We start from the raw sequence: 19,427 nt of genomic DNA, 5'->3' as shown, positions 1-19,427 counted from the left end.
GGAGGCTGAGGCAGGAGAATCGCTTGAACCCAGGAGGTGTAGGTTGCAGAGAGCCGAAATTGTGCCACTGCACTCCAGCCTGGGCAACAGAGTGAGAATCTGTCTCACAAAAAAAAAAAAAAAAGATTGTCCATGTCCTTACCCATTTTTTTTTTCTTTTCCATTTTTAATTTTATTTATTTATTTATTTTTTTGAGACAGGATCCCTCTCAGACTGGAGTGCAGTGGTGTCATCTCAGCTTACTGCAACCTCCACCTCCTGGGTTCAAGGGATCCTCCTATCTCAGCCTCCCAAGTAACTGGGACTACACCCACAAGCCACCACACCCTGCTAATTTTTATATTTTTTGTAGGGACAGGGTTTTGCTATGTTGCCTAGGCTTGTCTCAAACTCTTGGGCTTAAGCGATCCACCCACCTTGGCCTCCCAAAGTGCTGGGATTACAGACATGGGCCATTGAGCCCAACCCTTAGCCTACTTTTTGATGGTATTGTTTGTTGTTTTCTTGCTGATTTGCTTGAGTTCCTTGTAAATTCTGACTATTAGTCCTTTGTTGGATGCATAGTTTGTAAATATTTTCTCCCACTCTATGAGCTTTCTGTTTACTCTGCTTGTTATTTCTTTTGCTGTGTAGAAGCTTTTTAGTTTAAACAAGTCCCAGCTATTTATCTTTGTTTTTGTTGCATTTGCGTTTGGGTTCTTGGTCATGAACTCTGCCTAGGCCAATGTCTAGAAGGGTTTTTCCAATGTTGTCTTCTAGAATTTTTATGGTTTCATGTTTTAGCTTTAGGTCTTTGATCCATCTTGAGTTGAGTTTTGTATAAAGTGAGAGATGAAGATCCAGTTTCATTCTTCTGTATGTGGCTTACCAATTATCCCAGCACCATTTGTTGAATAGGGTGTCCTTTCTCCACATATGTTTTTGTTTGCTTTGTTGAAGATCAGTTGGCTGTAAGTATTTAGCTTTATTTCTGGGTTCTCTATTCTGTTCCATTTGTCTATTTTCCTTATTGTTGCATCTGGTTTTTTTTTTTTTTTTTTGTTTTTATGCCAGTACCATGCTGTTTTGTTAACTATGTTTTGTAGTACAGTTTGAAATGCTTCCAGATTTATTCTTTTTGCTTGGTTTTGCTTTGTCTATGCTGGCTCTTTTTTGGTTCCTTATGAATTTTAGGATTTTTTTTCTAGTTATGTGAAGAATAATGATGGTATTTTGATGGAAATTGCATTGAATTTGTAGATTGCTTTTAGCAATATTTTCATTTTCACAATATTGATTCTACCCATCCATGAGCATGGGATGTGTTTCCATTTGTTTGTGTCATCTATAATTTCTTTCAGCAGTGTTTTACAGTTTTTCTTGTAGAGGTCTTTCACCTCCGTGATTAGGTATATTTCTAAGTATTTTATTATTATTATTTTTTGCAGCTATTGTAAAAGGGGTTGAGTCCTTGATTCGATTCTCAGCTTGGTTGCTATTGGTATATAGCAGTGCTGCTAATTTGTGTACATTGATTTTGTATCTTAAAACTTTACTGAATTCATTTATCTGATCTAGGTGCTTTTTGGATGAGTCTTTAGGGTTTTCTAGGAATATGATCACATTTGACATATTTGTCAGACAGTGACCGTTTGACTTCCTCTTTACTGATTTGGATGCCCTTCATTTCTTTCTCTTGTCTGATTCCTCTGGATAGGTCTTCTAGTACTATGTTGAATAGAAGTGGTGAAAATGAACATCCTTATCTTGTAACAGTTATCAGCAAAAATGCTTTCAACTTTTTCCCATTCAGTACAGTGTTGGCTGTCGGTTTGTCATAGATGACTTTTATTACCTTAAGGTATCCCTTCTATGTCAATTTTGCTGAGGGTTTTAATCATAAAGGAATGCTGGGTTTTATAAAATGCTTTTCTGTGTCTATTTAAATGATCATATGATTTTTGTTTTAATTCTGTTTATGTGGTGTATTATATTCACTTCTGTATTTAAACCATCCCTGAATCCCTGGTATGAAACTCACTTAATCATGGTACATTATCTTTTTGACATATTGTTGGATTCAGTTAGCTAGTATTTTGTTGGGGATTTTTGCATCTATGTTCATCGGAGATATTGGTCTGTAGTTTTCTTTTTTCTTTTGTCCTTTCGTAATTTTGGTATTAGGGTTATACTGACTTTTTTTTTTTTTTTTTTTTTTAGATGAGGTGTCTCGCTCTGTCACCAGGCTGGAGGGCAGTGGAGTGATCTTGGCTCACCGCAACCTCCGACTCCCTGGTTCAAGCGATTCTCCTGCCTCAGCCTCCTGAGTAGCTGGGATTACAGGCATGAGCCACCACACCTGGCTAATTTTTGTATTTTTTAGTAGAGATGGAATTTCTCCATGTTGGCTAGAGTGCTCTTGATCTCCTGACCTTGTGATCCGCTCCCTTAGCCTCCCAAAGTGCTTAGATTACAGGTATGAGCCACCATGCTCAGCAGGCTATAATGGCTTTATAGAATGATTTAGGGAGGATTCCTTCTTTCTCTATCTCTTAGAGTAGTTTCAGTAGGATTGGTACCAATTATTTTTGAATGTCTGATAGAATTCAGCTGTAAATCCATCTGGTCCTGGACATTTTTATTTTGTTGGCAATTTTTAAATTACCATTTCAGTCTTGCTGCTTGTAATTGGTCTGGTTGGAGTTTCTATTTCTTCCTAGTTTAATCTAGGAGGGTTGTATATTTCCAGGAATTTCTCCATCTCCTCTAGGTTTTCTAGTTTGTGAGCATAAAGGTGTTCATAGTAGCCTTGAATGATCTTTTGTATTTCTGCTATATCATTTGTAATATATCCCATTTTGTTTCTAATTGAGCTTATTTGAATCTTCTCTCTTCTTTTCTTGAGTAATCTTTCTAATGGGCTATCAATTTCATCTTTTCAAAGAACCAGCTTTCTGTTTCATTTATCTCTTGTTTTGTTTGTTTGTTTGTTTGTTTCAATTGTATTTAGCTCTGCTCTGATCTTTGTTGTTTCTTTTCTTCTACTGGATTTGGGTTTGGATTGTTCTTGTTGCTCTAGTTCCTTGAGGTGTGGCCTCTAATTGTCTCCTTGTGCTCTTTCAGACTTTTTGAGGTAGGCATTTAATGCTATAAACTTTCCTCATAGCATTACTCTTGCTGTATTCCTGAGGTTATGATAGGTTTTGTCACTATTATCATTCAGTTCAAATAATTTTTTTTGAGATGGAGTTTCGCTCTGTCGTCCAGGCTGGAGTTCAATGGTACAATCTCAGCTCACCGCAACCTCCACCTCCCAGGTTCAAGCGATTCTCCTGTCTCAGCCTCCCGAGTAACTGAGATTACAGGTATGCACCACCACGCCTGGCTAATTTTGTATTTTTAATAGAGACAGGGTTTCTCCATGTTGATCAGGCTGGTCTCAAGTTCCCGACCTCAGGTGATACACCCACTTCAGCCTCCCAAAGTTCTGGGATTACAGACGTGAGCCACTGTGCCTGGCCCAGTTCAAATAATTTTTTAATTTCCATTTTGATTCCATTGTTAACCCAAGGATCTTTCAGGAGCAGATTATTTAATTTACATGTATTTGTATAGTTTTGAGTGTTCCTTTTGGAGTTAATATCCAATTTTATTTCACTTTGTTCTGAGAGAGTACTTGATATAGTTTCAATTTTGTTAAATTTATTGAGACTTGTTTTGTGGCCTATCATATTGTCTATCTTGGAGAATGTTCCATGTGCTGAAGAATAGAATGTAAATTCTGAGTTGTTGGGTAGAATGCTCTGTAATTATCTGTTAAATGGATTTGCTCTAAGGCATAATTTAAGTTCATTGTTTCTTTGTTGACTTTGCCTTGTTGACTTTCTGTCTAGTGCTGTCAGTAGTGTATTGAAGTTCCCCACTATTATTGTGTTGCCATCTATATCATTTCTTTGGTCTAGTAGTAATTATTATTATTATTATTATTATTATTATTTGAGACAGTCTAATTCTGTCACCCAGGCTGGAGTGCAGTAGTGCCATCTTGCCTCAATACAACCTTCACCTCTCATGTAGCTAGGATTATAGGCATGCACCACCACACCCAGATAATTTTTCTATTTTTAGTAGAGATAGGATTTCACCATGTTGGTCAGGCTGATCTCCAACTCCTGGCCTCAAGTGATCTGCCTGCCTCGGCCTCCCAAAGCACTGGGATTACAGGTGTGAGCCACCACACCTAGCCAGTAGTAATTGTTTTATAAATTTGGGAGCTCCAGTGTTAGATGTATATATATTTAGGATTGTCATATTTTCCTGTTGGACTAATCCTATTATTATTATATAATGTTCTCTTTGTCCTTTTTAAACTATCATTACTTTAAAGTCTGTTTTGTCTGATATAAGAATAGCAACTCCAGCTCGATTTTGGTTTCCATTAGCATGGAATATCTTTTTCCACCCCTTTACCTTAAGTCAGTGTGAGCCCTTGTGTGTTAGGCGAGTCATTTGAAGACAGATACTTGGTTGGTGGATTTTTATCCATTTTGCTTTTAAGTGAAACATTTAGGCCATTTACATTCAACATTTCTATTGAGATGTGAGGTACTGTTCTATTCATCATGCTAGTTGTTACCTGAATACCTTGTTTTGTTTTCACTGTGTTATTGTTTTATAGGCCCTATGAGATTTGTGCTTTGAAGAAGATCTATTTTGGTATACTTTTTGGTTTTGTTTCAAGATTTAGAACTCCTTTTAGCATTTCTTATAGTGCTGGCTTGGTAGTGGAGAATTATCTCAGCATTTGTCTGAAAAAGAGTTTATCTCTCTTTCGTTTATCAAGCTTAGTTTTGCTGGATACAAAGTTCTTGGCTGATAATTATTTTGTTTAAATAGGCTAAAGATAGGACCTCAGGCAGGATGTGGTGGCTCACGCCTGTAATCCCAGCACTTTGGGAGGCCGAGCGGCGTGGAACACGAGGTCAAGAGATCAAGACCATCCTGGCCAATATGGTGAAACCCCATCTCTACTAAAAATACAAAAATTAGCTGGGCATGGTGGTGCATGCCTGTAGTCCCAGCTACTTGGGAGGCTGAGGCAGGAGAATTGCTTGAACCTGGAAGGAGGAGGTTACAGTGAGCTGAGATCGTGCCACTGCACTCCAGACTGGACCCAATCCCTCTGGCTTATAGGGTTTCTACTGATAAATCTGCTGTTAATTCAATAGATTCTCCTTTATGTTTTACCTGATGCTTTCGCCTCACAGCTCTTAAGATTATTTCATTTGTCTTGACTTTAGATAACCTGGTGATTATGTGCCTAGGTGATGATCTTTTTGTGATGACTTTCCCAATTGTTCTTTGAGTTTCTTGTATTTGAATGTCTAGATCTCTAGCAAGGCCAGGGAAGCTTTTTAAAAATTATTATTCTCTCATATATGTCTTCCAAACTTTTAGATTTCTCTTCTTCCTCAGGAACACCAATTATTCTTATGTTTGGTCATTTAACATAATCCCAAATTTCTTGGAAGCTTTGTTCATTTTTTAAAAATTCATTTTTTCTTTGTCTTTGTGTCATTGGGTTAATTTGAAAGCCTTGTCTTTGAGATCTGAAGTTCTTTTTTCTACTTGTTCTAGTCTATTATTGAAACTTTCCAGTGTATTTTGTATTTCTCGAAGTGTGTCTTTCATTTCCAGAAGTTGTGTTTTTTGTTTTTTTTTTTTTTATGATATCTATTTTTCTGGAGACTTTTTAATCCATACCTGTACTGTTTTTAAAATTTCTTTAAGTTGGTTTTCACCTTTCTGTGGGCGGCAAGCCACCCAGGTGCCAAGGCAAGAGACCGAGGTCACAAGCTGTTCCAGTGTAATAAAGAAAATATATAGAATAAGAATAGTTATACCAGAAATAGATTATATATATGATTATATATGAATATTATTAATCATTAGTTTGTAGCATTACTCTTTTTGTTCTACAATTATAACCTAGGAAAAACCAGGCCATATAGAGATAGGAGCTAAAGGGACACGGTGAGAAGTGACCGGAAGACGAGTGTGAGCCCTCTGTCATGCCTGGACAGGGCCAACTAGAGGGCTCCTTGGTCTAGCGGTAACGCCAGTGCCTGAGAGGGCACCTGTTACTTAGCAGACCTTGGTCTAGCGGTAGTGCCAGTGCCTGGGAAGGCACCGGTTACTTAGCAGACCGGGAAAGGGAGTCTCCCTTTCCCCTGGGGGAGTTAAAGAAGACTCTGCTCCACCACCGCTTGTGGAAGGCCTGACGTTAGTTAGGCTTGCCTGCAGTCATCCAGAGGCCTAACCTTCTGCCTGTGATGCTGTGCTTCAGCCCTCATGCTCCTGGTCCACTTTCATGTTCCGTCTTGTACACCTGGCTCTGCCTTCTACATAGCAGTAGCAGAATTAGTGAAAGACTTTAGTACTCTAGAATTAGTGAAAGTCTTTGAAATGCATAGAAGAAATAATGATGTAAGCCGTCCCCTCTCTCTCTCTGCCTCGGCTACTAAACAGGGAAGGGCCCTCTGTCCGGTGGACATGTGACTCGCATGACCTTACCTATCACTGGAGATGGCTCACACTCCTTACTCTGCCCCCTGCCTTGTATCCAATAAATAACAGCGCAGCCAGGCATTCAGGACCACTACCGGTCTCTCAGTCTAGGTGGTAGCAGTTCCCTGGGCCCAGCTGTCGTTTCTTCTATCTCTTTGTCTTGTGTCTTTACTTCTATGATCTCTCATCTCCGCACACGAGGAGAAAAATCCACAGGCCCAGTAGGGCTGGATCCTACACTTTCTCTGGTACCTCCTTGAGTAGCTTAATAATCAACCTTCTGAATTCTTTTTCTGGCAATTCAGAGGTTTCTTCCTGGTTCTGTTCCATTGCTAGAGAGCTAGTGTGACTTTTTAGGGGTGTTGAAGAACCTTGTTTTTTCATATTACCAGAATTACTTTTCTTGTTCTTTCTCATGTGGGTAGATTATTTCAGGGGAAATATCTGGAACTCAAGGGCTGCTGTTTAGGTTCTTTTGTCCCACCAGGTGATCCCTTGATGTGGTGTTCTCTCCCTTCCCCTGGGGTGGAGGCTTCCTGAGATTTAAACTGCAGTGATTGTTACTGCTACCCAGCAGAGCTACTGGGCTCTGGGCTAGTATTGGGGATTGTCTGCAAAGAGTCCTGTGATGTGATCTGTCTTTAGGTCTCCCAGCTGTGGATGCCAGCACCTGCTCCAGTGAAGGTGGCAGGGGAGGGAAGTGGACTCTGCAGGAATCGTTGGTTGTAGTTTTGTTCAGTGCACTGTTTTTCTTGAATGCTGGTAATCCTAGCAGTGAAGCTGTCATGTGGACGGATTCAGGAACCTCTGGTTAGCCATGTTGTAGGCAGTGGAATTAGCTGTTGTTTTCTCCTTCTTTGGAGCAGGGTTGTTTTCTTATGAGTTGCTATAATGGCTTGAGTTGGGTGACCTCCAGCTAGGAAGTGGCACTTTCAAGAGAGCACTAGCTGTGGTAGAAGAGGGATATAAGCTTGCCCTATGTTGGTCAGGATAAGTATTCAGGCTTCTCAGGTGATGGGCAGGGCCATAGAGCTCCCAAGAGTTTATGTCTTTTGTCTTCAACCATCGGGACAGGTAGAGCAAAACTATCAGATGGGGGCAGGGTTAGATGAATCTGAGCTCCGACTCTCCTTTGGGGCTTGCTGAGGCCACTGTCCGGTATGTGGGGTGTGGTTCTCAGGCCAATGGAATTATGTTCCCAGGAGGATTATGGCTGCCTCTGCTGTGTCATCCTGGTTGCCAGGGAAATGGGAGAAAGCCAGCAGTGATTAGCCTCCTCCAGCTTCCATGCAGCCAGCAAGGCCAGTCTCATTCCTGCTGTGCCCTGCCAACAGCACCAAGTTTATATTCAGGCAGCTGGCATGCAGGGCTGAGCTCTTGCCCCAGGCTGTAAGCTTCCCTGCTGAGAAGGCTAGCAGGACTTTCAGGTGTTGCCCCTCCCTGTCTGCTTAAACCTTTGGCTGTAGCTTCTGAGCTCCTATCTGCACTTCCTCTTCACACCCTGAATTCTGCTCAGAAAAATTCGTGCTTGGTCAAAATTATTACAAAGTTCAGCTAGAAGCTTCTTTCACCCTTTGACCCTTCCTTTTTTTTTTTTTTTCTGAGAAGGAGTCTCGCTCTGTCCCCTAGGCTGGAGTGCAGTGGCCAGATCTCAGCTCACTGCAAGCTCTGCCTTCCAGGTTTATGCCATTCTCCTGCCTCAGCCTCCCGAGTAGCTGGGACTACAGGTGCCCGCCACCTCGCCCAGCTAGTTGTTTTTTGTATTTTTTAGTAGAGACGGGGTTTCACCGGGTTAGCCAGGATGGTCTCGATCTCCTGACCTCGTGATCCGCCCGTCTCGGCCTCCCAAAGTGCTGGGATTACAGGCTTGAGCCACCGCGCCCGGCCTTGACCCTTCCCTAATTCCTCTGGCTGCCTTCCCCAAGGACCCCTGTGAGATAAAGTTAGGGATGGTTTCCTTGAGTTCAAACTGGGGACTGGGACTGCCTACAAGGCTTTTCCCGATGCTTTTTCTACTTTTTATATTTTGCTCAGCTCCCTAAATCTGTTTTAGCTCTAGGTAAAGTTAAATTCTTCTCCTGTGATCTGGATTTTCAGGTTCCCCAGTGGGGATGTGTGTTTGGAGGCAGGCTTTCCCCCCTTTCACACGTTGGGAACTCACAGTTTTTCTACTGTCTCATAGAGTTTGCAACAACAAACTGCTTCTTTCAGAGAGTCTGTGAATTCTTTCAGTTTTCCTGATATGTTCCTGCAGTGGTTCTTGGAGAAAAATTTCATGATATGAGTCTCTACAAGCTGTTCTGTTCATCCAAGTGGGAGCTGCACATTAGTCCTGTCTCCTATCTGCCATTTTCTTTCTCACTGCACCCTCTTAGGTTTTTTTCCTGATTTTTTTTTTTTTTTTTTTCCGAGACAGAGTCTCCCTCTGTCATCCAGGCTTGAGTGCAGTGGCATGATCTTGGCTCACTGCAATCTCCACCTCCCAGGTTCAAGCAATTCTTGTTCCTCAGCCTCCTGAGTAGCTGGGATTACAGGCACCTGCCACCACGCCTGGCCTTTTTAAGAATTTTTTATTTTTATTTTTAGTAGAGACAGGGTTTCACCATGTTGGCCAGATTGGTCTCAAACTTCTAACCTCAAGTGATCTGTCTGCCTCAGCCTCCTAGAGTGCTGGAATTACAGGCATGAGCCACTGCCCCTGGACTACATTTTTAAAGACTTCTTTTGTGGCCTAACATATCTATTCTGGAGTAGGTTCTGTGTGTATACTTGAGAGGAATGTGTATTTTTCTGGGGTTGGATGTATTGTCGTATGTACGTCATTCAGGTCCATTTGATCTAAAGCAAGCTTGTCCAACCCATGGCCTGTGGGCTACGTGCAGCCCAGGATAGCTTTGAATGTGACCCAACACAAATTCATAAACTTTCTTAAAACGTTATGAGATTCTTTTTTTCTTTTAGCTTATCAGCTATTGTTAGTATATTTTATATGTAGCTCAAGACAATTCTTCTTCTTCCAATGTTGCTCAGGGAAGCCAAAAGATTGGACACCCATGGTCTAATGTGCAGTTCAAATCCAATGTTTCATTATTGATTTTTTGTCTGGATGATCTATTCATTATCGAAAATAGGGTATGAAAGTCTCCTACTATTATTGTATTGCAATATATCTTTCTCTTTGGATCTGTTAATATTTGCTTCATATATTTAGGAGCTCCAGTGTTGGGTGTGTATATATTTACAGTTGTTATATCCTTCTCCCTAAATGTCTGAAATAAAATTATCATATCCTTTTGATAACTTGACCCCTTTATCACTATATAATGACAATTTTAATCTAGTTTTTACAGTTTTTTACTTAAGGTCTATTTTGTCTGTTGTAAATATTGCCACTCCTCCTCTCTTTTGGTTTCCATTTACATGAAATATCTGTTTCCATCTCTTCGCTTTTAGTCTAAATGTGTCTTTATGATTGAATTGTATAGGCAGCATATGGTTAAACCTTTTTTTTTCTTTTTTTAACATATTTAGGCATTCTCTGTCTTTTCATTGGAAAATTTAATGCATTTACTTTTTTTTTTTTGAGACAGAGTTTCACTCTCATTGTCCAGGCTGGAGCGCAATGGCATGATCTCGGCTCACCACAAGCTCTGCCTCCTGGGTTCAAGCAATTCTCTTGCCTCAGCCTCCCAAGTAACTGGGATTACAGGTATGTGCCTCCATGCCTGGCTAATTTTGTATTTTTAGTAGAGACGGGGTTTCTCCATGTTGGTCAGGCTGGTCTCGAACTCCCAACCTCAGGTGATCCACCTGACTTGGCATCCCAAAGTGCTGGGATTACAGGCATGAGCCATCGCACCCAGCAATCCATTTACATTTAAAGTAATTGTTGACAGGTAAGAAATTGTGATTGCCATTTTGTTAATTGTTTACTGACTGTTTTGTAGTTCCTTTCTTCTAATCTTGCTGGGTTCCTTTGTGATTTGTTGAATTTTTGTAGTGGTATGCTTTGATTTCTTTTTCTTTATCTTTTGTGTACCTACTAGAGATTTTTTCTTTGTAGTTACTATGAGGCTTGCATAAAGTATCTTATAGTTAGAACATTCTAATTTATGTTAATAACGGCTTAACTTCAAGCACATACAAAAACCGTATACTTTTACTTCTCCCTTATCCCATTTTATGCTATTGTAGTTACACTTTACATCTTTTATAGTGCATTTTCATTAACAGATTATGGTAGCTATATGTTTTTAATTAATTATTTTATTTTTTATAGAGACAGAGTCTTGTTATGTTGTCTAGGCTGGTTTCAAATTCCTGAGCTCAAGTGAACCTCCTGAGTAGCTGGGACAGGTGCATGACACTGCACCTGGCATAGAGTTATTTCAAATACTTTTAATTCCTGTTTTTAAACACAACTTTACATGGACTCCTACTATACACAGCCTGTAATCCAGTTTGGCTGAATTTTCTCCTATCTCCTGAGAAGTATCTTAAGGCAACTGTACCAAACACAGTTTGAGAACCTCTGATCTGGTGTAAATCTCTCATGTACAAATGTGAAGGTTGAGGTTCAGAGAAGGGTAATGACTTTTCTAAAGTTACTCAGATTGTTAGTGGCCAAGTTGTGGCTCTGAACTTGAAAGTTTAGAAAATGGCAATTCCCTTCTCCCAGTTGTCCTGGTCAAAAATCTTTAACTAATCCTTGAGTCTTCTCTTTCCTTCACACCCCAATCTTGCTGTCCATTATCAACTGCCCTTCAAAAATACATTCAGAATCAGACAATCTCTCCCTTCTACTGTGCTACAACTTTGATCCCAGTCACCATCATTTCTCTACTGCAATAGCATCCTGAATCATCTCTCTGCTTTTCTCATTTTCCCCCTTCCTCCTTACCTCCCTCACTGGCTTTATTCAACCCTGCAACCACAGTGATCCTTTTAAAAATACCATATTTAATTGAATCTAAGATGCCACCAATTTAAGATGCACTATTATCTTTTTAAATTTTTTCAATTTAATTTTTTTATAGAGATGGGGGTCTTGCTATGTTGCCCACAGTGGTCTTGAACTCCTGGGTTCGAGCAATCCTCCTGCCTTGGCCTCCCAAAGAGCTGGGATTACAGGCATGAGCCATTGCACCTGGTCCCACCATTATCTTATATATTACTAAGAAAGAAAGATGCTTCCAGTCGTATGATGATTTATTTTTATTTTATTTATTTATTGCTTCCTGCCCTTAGACATAACACATGATGATTTAAAAAGTCTTTAAAGATATATTTTGAGACAGAGTTTCACTGTGTCATACAGGCTGGAGTGTGCTGGTGCAATCATGGCTCACTGCAGCCTCACCCTTTCAGGCTCATGCAATCCTCCTGCCTCAGCCTCCTGAGTAGCTGAGACTACAGGTGTGCACCACCATGCCTAGCTAATTTTTAATTTTTTTGATTTTTAGAAATGGGGTCTCACTGTGTTGCCCATGCTGGTCTTGAACTCCTGGGCTCAAGCAATCTTCCTGCCTCAGCCCCCCAAAGTGTTGGGATTACAGGCGCGAGCCACTGTGCCTGGCCCATATGATGATTTAATATTTTCCATCACTTACATTTTGTTTTTGGTTAGTAAAAGCTCTTTATTCATTCACACATGGCAGCCTTGCAGTAGTTACAAAGTAAGATGGAGCAGGTCCTGCCTCTAAGAACTCTAAGCAGATATTTGGGGAGCTCACAGATCATTGCAACACCAATTGCTACTGTGGAAGCTCCAGGCGGGGAGAGGTGTTGATGCGGTTTGGCTGTGTCCCCCCCCAAATCTCATCTCGAATTGTAATCTCCACATGTCAAGGGAGGGACCTGTAATCCCCACGTGTCGAGGATGGGAAGTGATTGGATTATGGCGGCCACGTCCCCCATGCCATTCTCCGGACAATGAGTGAGTCTCACGAGATCCTGATGGCTTTAAAAGTGGCAGTATTTCCTGTGCGTACTCTCACTCTCTCTCCTGCTATCTTGCTTACCCTTTGTCTTCCACCATTTTTTGTAAATGTCCTGAGGCTGCCTCATCCATGTGGATCTGTGAGTTAATTAAGCCTCTTTCCTTTATAAATTACCTACTCTCACTATTTCTTTACAGCAGTGTGAAAATGGACTAATACAGGTGTCATAGAGATGTTGCGGAAACATCTGGCAGTCTGTGGGGTTGACCTTCACACAATTTTTGTTTTTGCCTTTGTGCTTTTCCTCCAGAAAAGCTTCTCTACTCTCCTAAGGCTGTTAGATGTCCACCCATGTGCTCCCTCAGCTCCTTCTACTTACCTGTCACTTAATACTGTCTTCGGGTTACCTGCTTACTTGTGTGTTTTCTTCTTAGGATGCTAAGGTATTTGAGGATAAAGATTGTGCCATGGCTTGGTGAAGCTGCTCACAACTGTAATCCCAGTGCTTTGGGAGGCTGAAGCAGGAAAATCACTTGAGCTCGGGAATTTGAGATCAGCCTGGGCAACATAGTGAGACCCCATCTCTCCAAAAAAAAAAAAAAGGTGGTGGTGGTGGTGGTGTGTGTGTGTGTGTATGTGTGTCAGGCCTCTGAGGCCAAGCTAAGCCATCATATCCCCTGTGACCTGCACATATACATCCAGATGGCCTGAAGCAACTGAAGATCCACAAAAGGAGTGAAAATAGCCTTAACTGATGACATTCCACCATCGTGATTTGTTTCTCCCCCACCCTTGAGAAGGTTCTTTGTAATCTCCCCCATCCTTAAGAAGGTTCTTTGTAGTCCTCCCCACCCTTGAGAATGTACTTTGTGAGATCCACCCACTGCCAGCAAAACATTGCTCCTAACTCCACTGCCTATCCCAAAACCTATAAGAACTAACGATAATCCCACCACCGTTTGCTGACTCTCTTTTCGGACTCAGACCACCTGCACCCAGGTGAAATAAACACAGCCTTGTTGCTCACACAAAGCCTGTTTGGTGGTCTCTTCACATGGACGCGCATGACAGTGTGTGCCTGTAGTCTCAGCTGAGTATGAGGATTGCTTAAGCCCAGGAGATCGAGGCTGCAGTGAGCTGTAATCACACTGTGGCAGGCCAGGTCCCACTGATGTAGGCCTCCATAACAGCTGTTTCAGCACTGACTGAGGGGTTAAGTTAAATATTGAATGCTGAAAGAGCTACTGCCCTTGTACAAAGTCTGGAATGTGACAAAAGCCCACCAAGAGTTTTGCCTAGGCTTTTCTTAGGCCTTAAAGCATGACAGGATAATGAAGGAATTCTTAACAGGACCTGTTCAGGATTAAACAAGTTTTATTGTGGGTCTGAAGAAACTCTCCAAGACTCCACAAACAAGCTTTACTGGGGACTAAGGTAACTCCCTAAACCTCCATGACTTAGCAGGAGACAAGATAACAGTAATCACCCCAGCACGTGGACCCATTTAGACTAAGTAAATTTACTGAGGCTCCAGAGGAAGGTCTTCAGGACTCAGATCTTAGTTATAGGTTAAAAGAAGTTAATCGCTTGTGTCTTTAGGTGAATGCACACTTACACGGACACATGTAGCTTAGAAGGTATATAGGCTTTGGAAAACTTTGTAATTTTGAGTTGGTCTGGTGATAATTTCCAGCCCTTCTCCCTGTAATCAGTTACAGAAATAAAAACTCTCTTCTCTCCCAGTTCATCTGCATCTCGTTATTGGGCCATGAGAATAAGCAACCCGACCCTTGGTTTGGTCTGGGAACACCACTACTGGACCTCAGCCTGGGTGACAGAACGAGACTCCGTTTGAAACAAACAAACAAAAATAAATAAAGGGATTGTGCCTCCCTTATTATAGGATCTTTAGGAACTACAGAAACAGCCTCATTGTCTGGGGTAAATACCAAGGTTCTTGATCTCATGGCCAAGGGAATCAAGGATGCAGATGCATACAGAAAGAGATTGGAGCAGGAGTTTAAAAGGTGAGAAAAAAGAACAGCTCTCTGTCACAGAGAGGGGTCCAAACCAATTGCAAGTTGTAGTAAGAATGTCAGGGTTTTTAAAAAATGGGCTAGTGATGGGCGGGGTGTCTTATCTCCATAGGGCCTGAAGAACCGGTTAGGACCAAGTGTGCCATCTGCGTAGAGCAGAGTTTCTAGTAGTCCCACCCCATTCTTTGATTGTGCAGGCAGGCTCTTATTTTGTGCTGTTCTGCTGCTGCTTATCTGCGTGTGCTAAAAGGGGAGGGAGAGTTTCTATGTCCATTCCCAGGCACCTTCTTGCAGCTGCAGGCATTCCCCACCCCGTGCATGCTTCCAGCTTCTCTATCTTAGGCTAAAGAAAGGGAAAGGAATGTGCTTATTTATTTATTTATTTATTTATTTATTTTGGAGACGGAGTCTAGCTCTGTCGCCCAGGCTGGAGTGCAGTGGCGGGATCTCAGCTCACTGCAAGCTCCTCCTCCCGGGTTTACGCCATTCTCCTGCCTCAGCCTCCCGAGTAGCTGGGACTACAGGCGCCCGCCATCTCGCCCGGCTAGTTTTTTTGTATTTTTTAGTAGAGACGGGGTTTCACCGTGTAGCTCAGGATGGTCTCGATCTCCTGACCTCGTGATCCACCCGTCTCGGCCTCCCAAAGTGCTGGGATTACAGGCTTGAGCCACCGCGCCCAGCCAGGAATGTGCTTATTAAGGTGCACTGTTTTTTACTGGGGCCTATTGTACGTTTGTGAAGTTCGGTGACAACCAGGAAGCTTCCCAGTCTGTGTCCAGGTTGCTTATCTGTGTTTTACAGCCTGATCTTCCAGGCTGCTCTTTGTTACAGGAGAAGTGATTTCTTTGAACTGCATGAGGTTAGAAAGGGAGCAATTTCTGAGCTGCTTTTTGTTAGAAAGTTTTCTGCTGGGAAGTCTCTTCATTTTATCTATCTATCTATCTATCTATCTATCTATCTATCTATCTATCTATCTAAATGATTTCTTTCTATCTCCTATATCACTATTACAGTGATGACACACAACAAACAATGAATTACTGTTTGTTAAATTAATAAATGTTATATAGGCTGGTTGTATTATCAATCCCCAGGCATTAGAAAAAAGCCTGAGTTCCCCAAAACTTCATTTACTACATATAACAGCAATTATCCTGCCAAACTTAAGAAAAAAACACTGTTTTTTACTCTAAGGGATACCATTATGTAAGATGACCAGCCATCCTGGGAAAATCACTATGATTGGTCATCCTACGCTCATGGTAATAGCACACAAGCCTTTACAATTTTATCGTCACCCCATGGAGCTTTTATGTCTGCACTTGTATATTTTTAAAGGAGTTCAAAATCAGACTTTGTGCCTCTGTACGTACTTAAAATTTTTTTCTTCTTAAAATTATGTTTTTAAGTTCACATGATATATATGACAGATTAAGCTAGTCACCCTTGACTCCCCCAATTTTTTCTTCTACATAATTAATTACTATTTTTAGTTTGCATATATCTTTGGGGTCTTTATCTGTTTATATACATATTTATACAAATAAACTGATGAAAATACACAGTATTATTTTAGGAGTGCTTATTTTAAAAATATATTATGCAAATTGTTTTTTACTTAAAAATTTGCTACAGTTCATTTCAATGAGAACTCTATAGCATTTATCACATATAATTAAACATAACTAAATATAAAAGACAATCCAGCCTGGGCAACATGGCAAAACTCTGTCTCTACAAAAAATGCAAAAGTTAGCTGGACTTGGTGGTGTGTGCCTGTTGTGCCAGCTATACAGGAGGCTGAGGTGGGAGGAGAGCTTGAGGCTGGAAGGTTGAAGCTGCATTGAGCTGTAATCACACCACTGCACTCCAGCCTGGGTGGCAGAGTGAGACCTTGTCTGAAAAAAAAAAAAACAGAACGAACAGTAGTTTTTGTATCAATCTAGTTATTCCTAAGGAATTAACAATAACTCTCTCTCTCTTTTTTTCTCCCTGTGACAGAGTCCCAGTCTGTTGTCCAGGATGGAGTACAGTGGCACGATCTCGGCTCACTGCAACCTCCTCCTCTGGGGTTCAAGTGATTCTGGTGCCTCCCCGAGTAGCTGGGACTTCAGGCACACGCCTGGCTAATTTTTGTATTTTTAGTAGAGAGGGGGTTTCACCATGTTGGCCAGGCTGGTCCCGAACTCCTGGGCTCAAGTGATCTGCTCACCTCAGCCTCCGAAAGTGCTGGGATTACAGGTGTAAGCCACCACACCTGCCTTTTTATTTTCTTTTTGCAAGTTAAAAATATTTATTGCTATTCCAGGCTTCATATGAGCCCCACAACTCAGGTCCGATGTGTGGTTTAGAAGTTGTCATGGCATAACAGGGTGGTAGACGAATCCAGGCAGCCTGACCTTGAGTCCACCTTATCTTCCTTGGACCCCTGCTCCACAAAGCAGCTGTTGGTGGGGCCAACTCTTTCTCATCTGCCTCATTCACCCTGCAGAGCTCCAAGACTGGGGCAGGCAGCCTCCTAATCCCCACAGCTCACATATGAGAGGCCGCCCATACCTCTCCTAGAACTGGAAGAGCCTTCTCCTTAAGATCAGACACGATGGATTTGGCCCTGTGCAGAGAGAAGTGGTACCACAGGAGTTGTTTTAAGAGGAGAAGGCATGCACCCTCTTAGATCAGAGGCTGCAATATGGCCACCCACAAGCTGGCTTTCCCCACTCACATGTCTGCTCGGCCCCTTTGTGCTGCACACTATTTAAGAAAAATAATTGCTGGGCACGATGGCTCGTGCCAGTAATCTCAGCACTTTGGGAGGCTGAGGCGGGAAGATCACGATGTCAAGAGATCGCGACCATCCTCACCAACATGGGGAAACCCTGTCTCTACTAAAAATACAAAAATTAGCTGGGCGTGGTGGTGTGTACCTGTAGTCCCAGCTACTCAGGAAGCTGAGGCAGGAGAAGCGCTTAAATCTGGGAGGTGGAGGTTGCCGTGGGCTGGGATCGTGCCATTGCACTCCAGCCTGGGTGACAAGGCGAGACTCTGTCTCCAAAAACAAACAAACAAACAAACAAACAAACAAACTGTCCAACTCATCCTCCCTTAGGTCAGGGCTGCTTGTCCCAGCCTAAAATGTAAGTGGCACAAAGTGGTTTTCAGAGAGGGTAGCTGACTTATTGCAGAAAGGGGCTTGAAGGGAGGCAGAGAGTCAAAATTTGGCCTTGGCAAACATGAGACAAAGGAAAAGGAACCTTCCTCACATCCCTTCATTCTGCTGTGGCTAATGCCATGTTATATTCCCTTTAGAGAGACAGCAATTTTTTTTTTTTTTTGAGAGGGAGTCTCGCTTTGTTGCCCAGGCTGGAGTGCAGTGGTGCAGTCTTGGCTCACTGCAAGCTCCGCCTCCTGGGTTCAGGCCATTCTCCTGCCTCAGCCTTCCGAGTAGCTGGGACTACAGGCACCGGCCACCAGTTTCACCTTGCTAACCAGGATGGGAGAGACAGCAATCTTGATGCAGCTCAGACGCTTTCCTCCACTGCTCAGGATGCTCTCAATGCGGTAGTTTCTAGTGCTGAGTCAGCTGGGCAGCTCTGGGTCAGGCACAGTGAACTCACTCATGGTGAGTAGGTGCCTTCTTGGAAGGGACAGTATCAAAGAAGCCCATAGGTATGCAGGGGCTCTGGGCAGGGCTCCCCAGGGGGAATGAAAGTATCAAGCACATCACAGAAGTTTTCATAGGCACAGCTGCCAATCTGTTCCATGCATGAGATCTTGACCCAGAAGCCAGCCACTTCCTTCTCTACAGTTAATTCCACCTTCAGAGGATATTTGAGGGGGACGCTGGTCTTGCCCTCAGCACTGACGATCACGTTCCCAGGAACGAAAAAAAACTGGTCAGCTTCCAGGGACAGGCTTCTGATCACCACAGGATCCTTCCCTTTGTCACAGCTATCCCAGGGAAAGCTACTGATCTGGTTCAGGTGGACATGGGCAGGGGCTGGTAGGCCTGCCAGAGGCAAGCCCAGGACAATCAGGAGCGGAGCCTCCATCAGGGATTGCACCGTGAAGGGTGAGTCCGCATGGAGTTAACCACCCACATTTTCAATCCTTTAAGTTACAAATCTCAATAAACAAAGTACTGGGAAAAAATTATTCTGGCTTGTGTTGTGATTCTATCTCTTAGCCTGGTGAAAGAGAGACAAAGAGAGCAAGAAGAAAGGAGAAGGGAAACAGAGAAAGGGAACAGTGTGATGGGGTGGGATGACAAGAGGACTTCGATTTATGGTTTCGTCAAGACTGCACACAATGGAGAAGGTCTTTTCTGTAAAAGAAATTAGGAGTGTTGTCACCAAGAGGGGAAATACACTAGGCAGTCAAAAATTCCAACTGTCACAGCTTTTAAGCAAAACTTTTTCAGATGTCAAAATAGTCAGCATACGCATAATTCATGTAATTATGATTGTTTTCCTAAAAGGGAGAAGTCACTTTTCTTAGTAGAAAGATGCTTATATATTCATTGCCCCAAGTAGGCCATTTATCTATTCAACATTTATTGAATATTGATCAATATTTATTGAACATTGATCATGTTTCAGTGTGGGTGATAGTGGTGAACAGGATATAAACATTGCTGTCATAGAGATCACATTCTAGCGGGTCAAATAGGTGATTTAAAAAAAGGTAGACAGACTCACATGAAGATTTCAGGTAATAAATCAAGGTAAAAGGAATGGGGGTATTTTGCTTATGGTGAATGTTCTTTAAAGAGTAAAACTTTTGTATATGAGAATGAGGGGCAAGGATATTTATACCATCTCGGGGCATTGTGATATGTTGAATGTGGAAAAAGAAATTACACATGAAAAGGACCCAGGTGTAGCAGTGTACTCAGAGGGATTATTGAGG

General features: G+C 42.1%; 1 pseudogene; it reads right to left on the bottom strand.

The window, feature by feature from the left end:
- LOC105526447 overlaps positions 1 to 18,586 on the bottom strand; it is a 71,570-nt pseudogene extending 52,984 nt beyond the window's left edge.
- Positions 18,587 to 19,427: the final 841 nt, after the last annotated feature.

The sequence above is a fragment of the Colobus angolensis genome, unplaced genomic scaffold (genome assembly GCF_000951035.1).
Source record: "Colobus angolensis palliatus isolate OR3802 unplaced genomic scaffold, Cang.pa_1.0 Scaffold59, whole genome shotgun sequence".
In the NCBI taxonomy this organism is placed as follows: domain Eukaryota; kingdom Metazoa; phylum Chordata; class Mammalia; order Primates; family Cercopithecidae; genus Colobus; species Colobus angolensis.
Note: the sequence above shows the minus strand (reverse complement) of the source record. Positions and strands in the feature narration are given on the sequence as shown.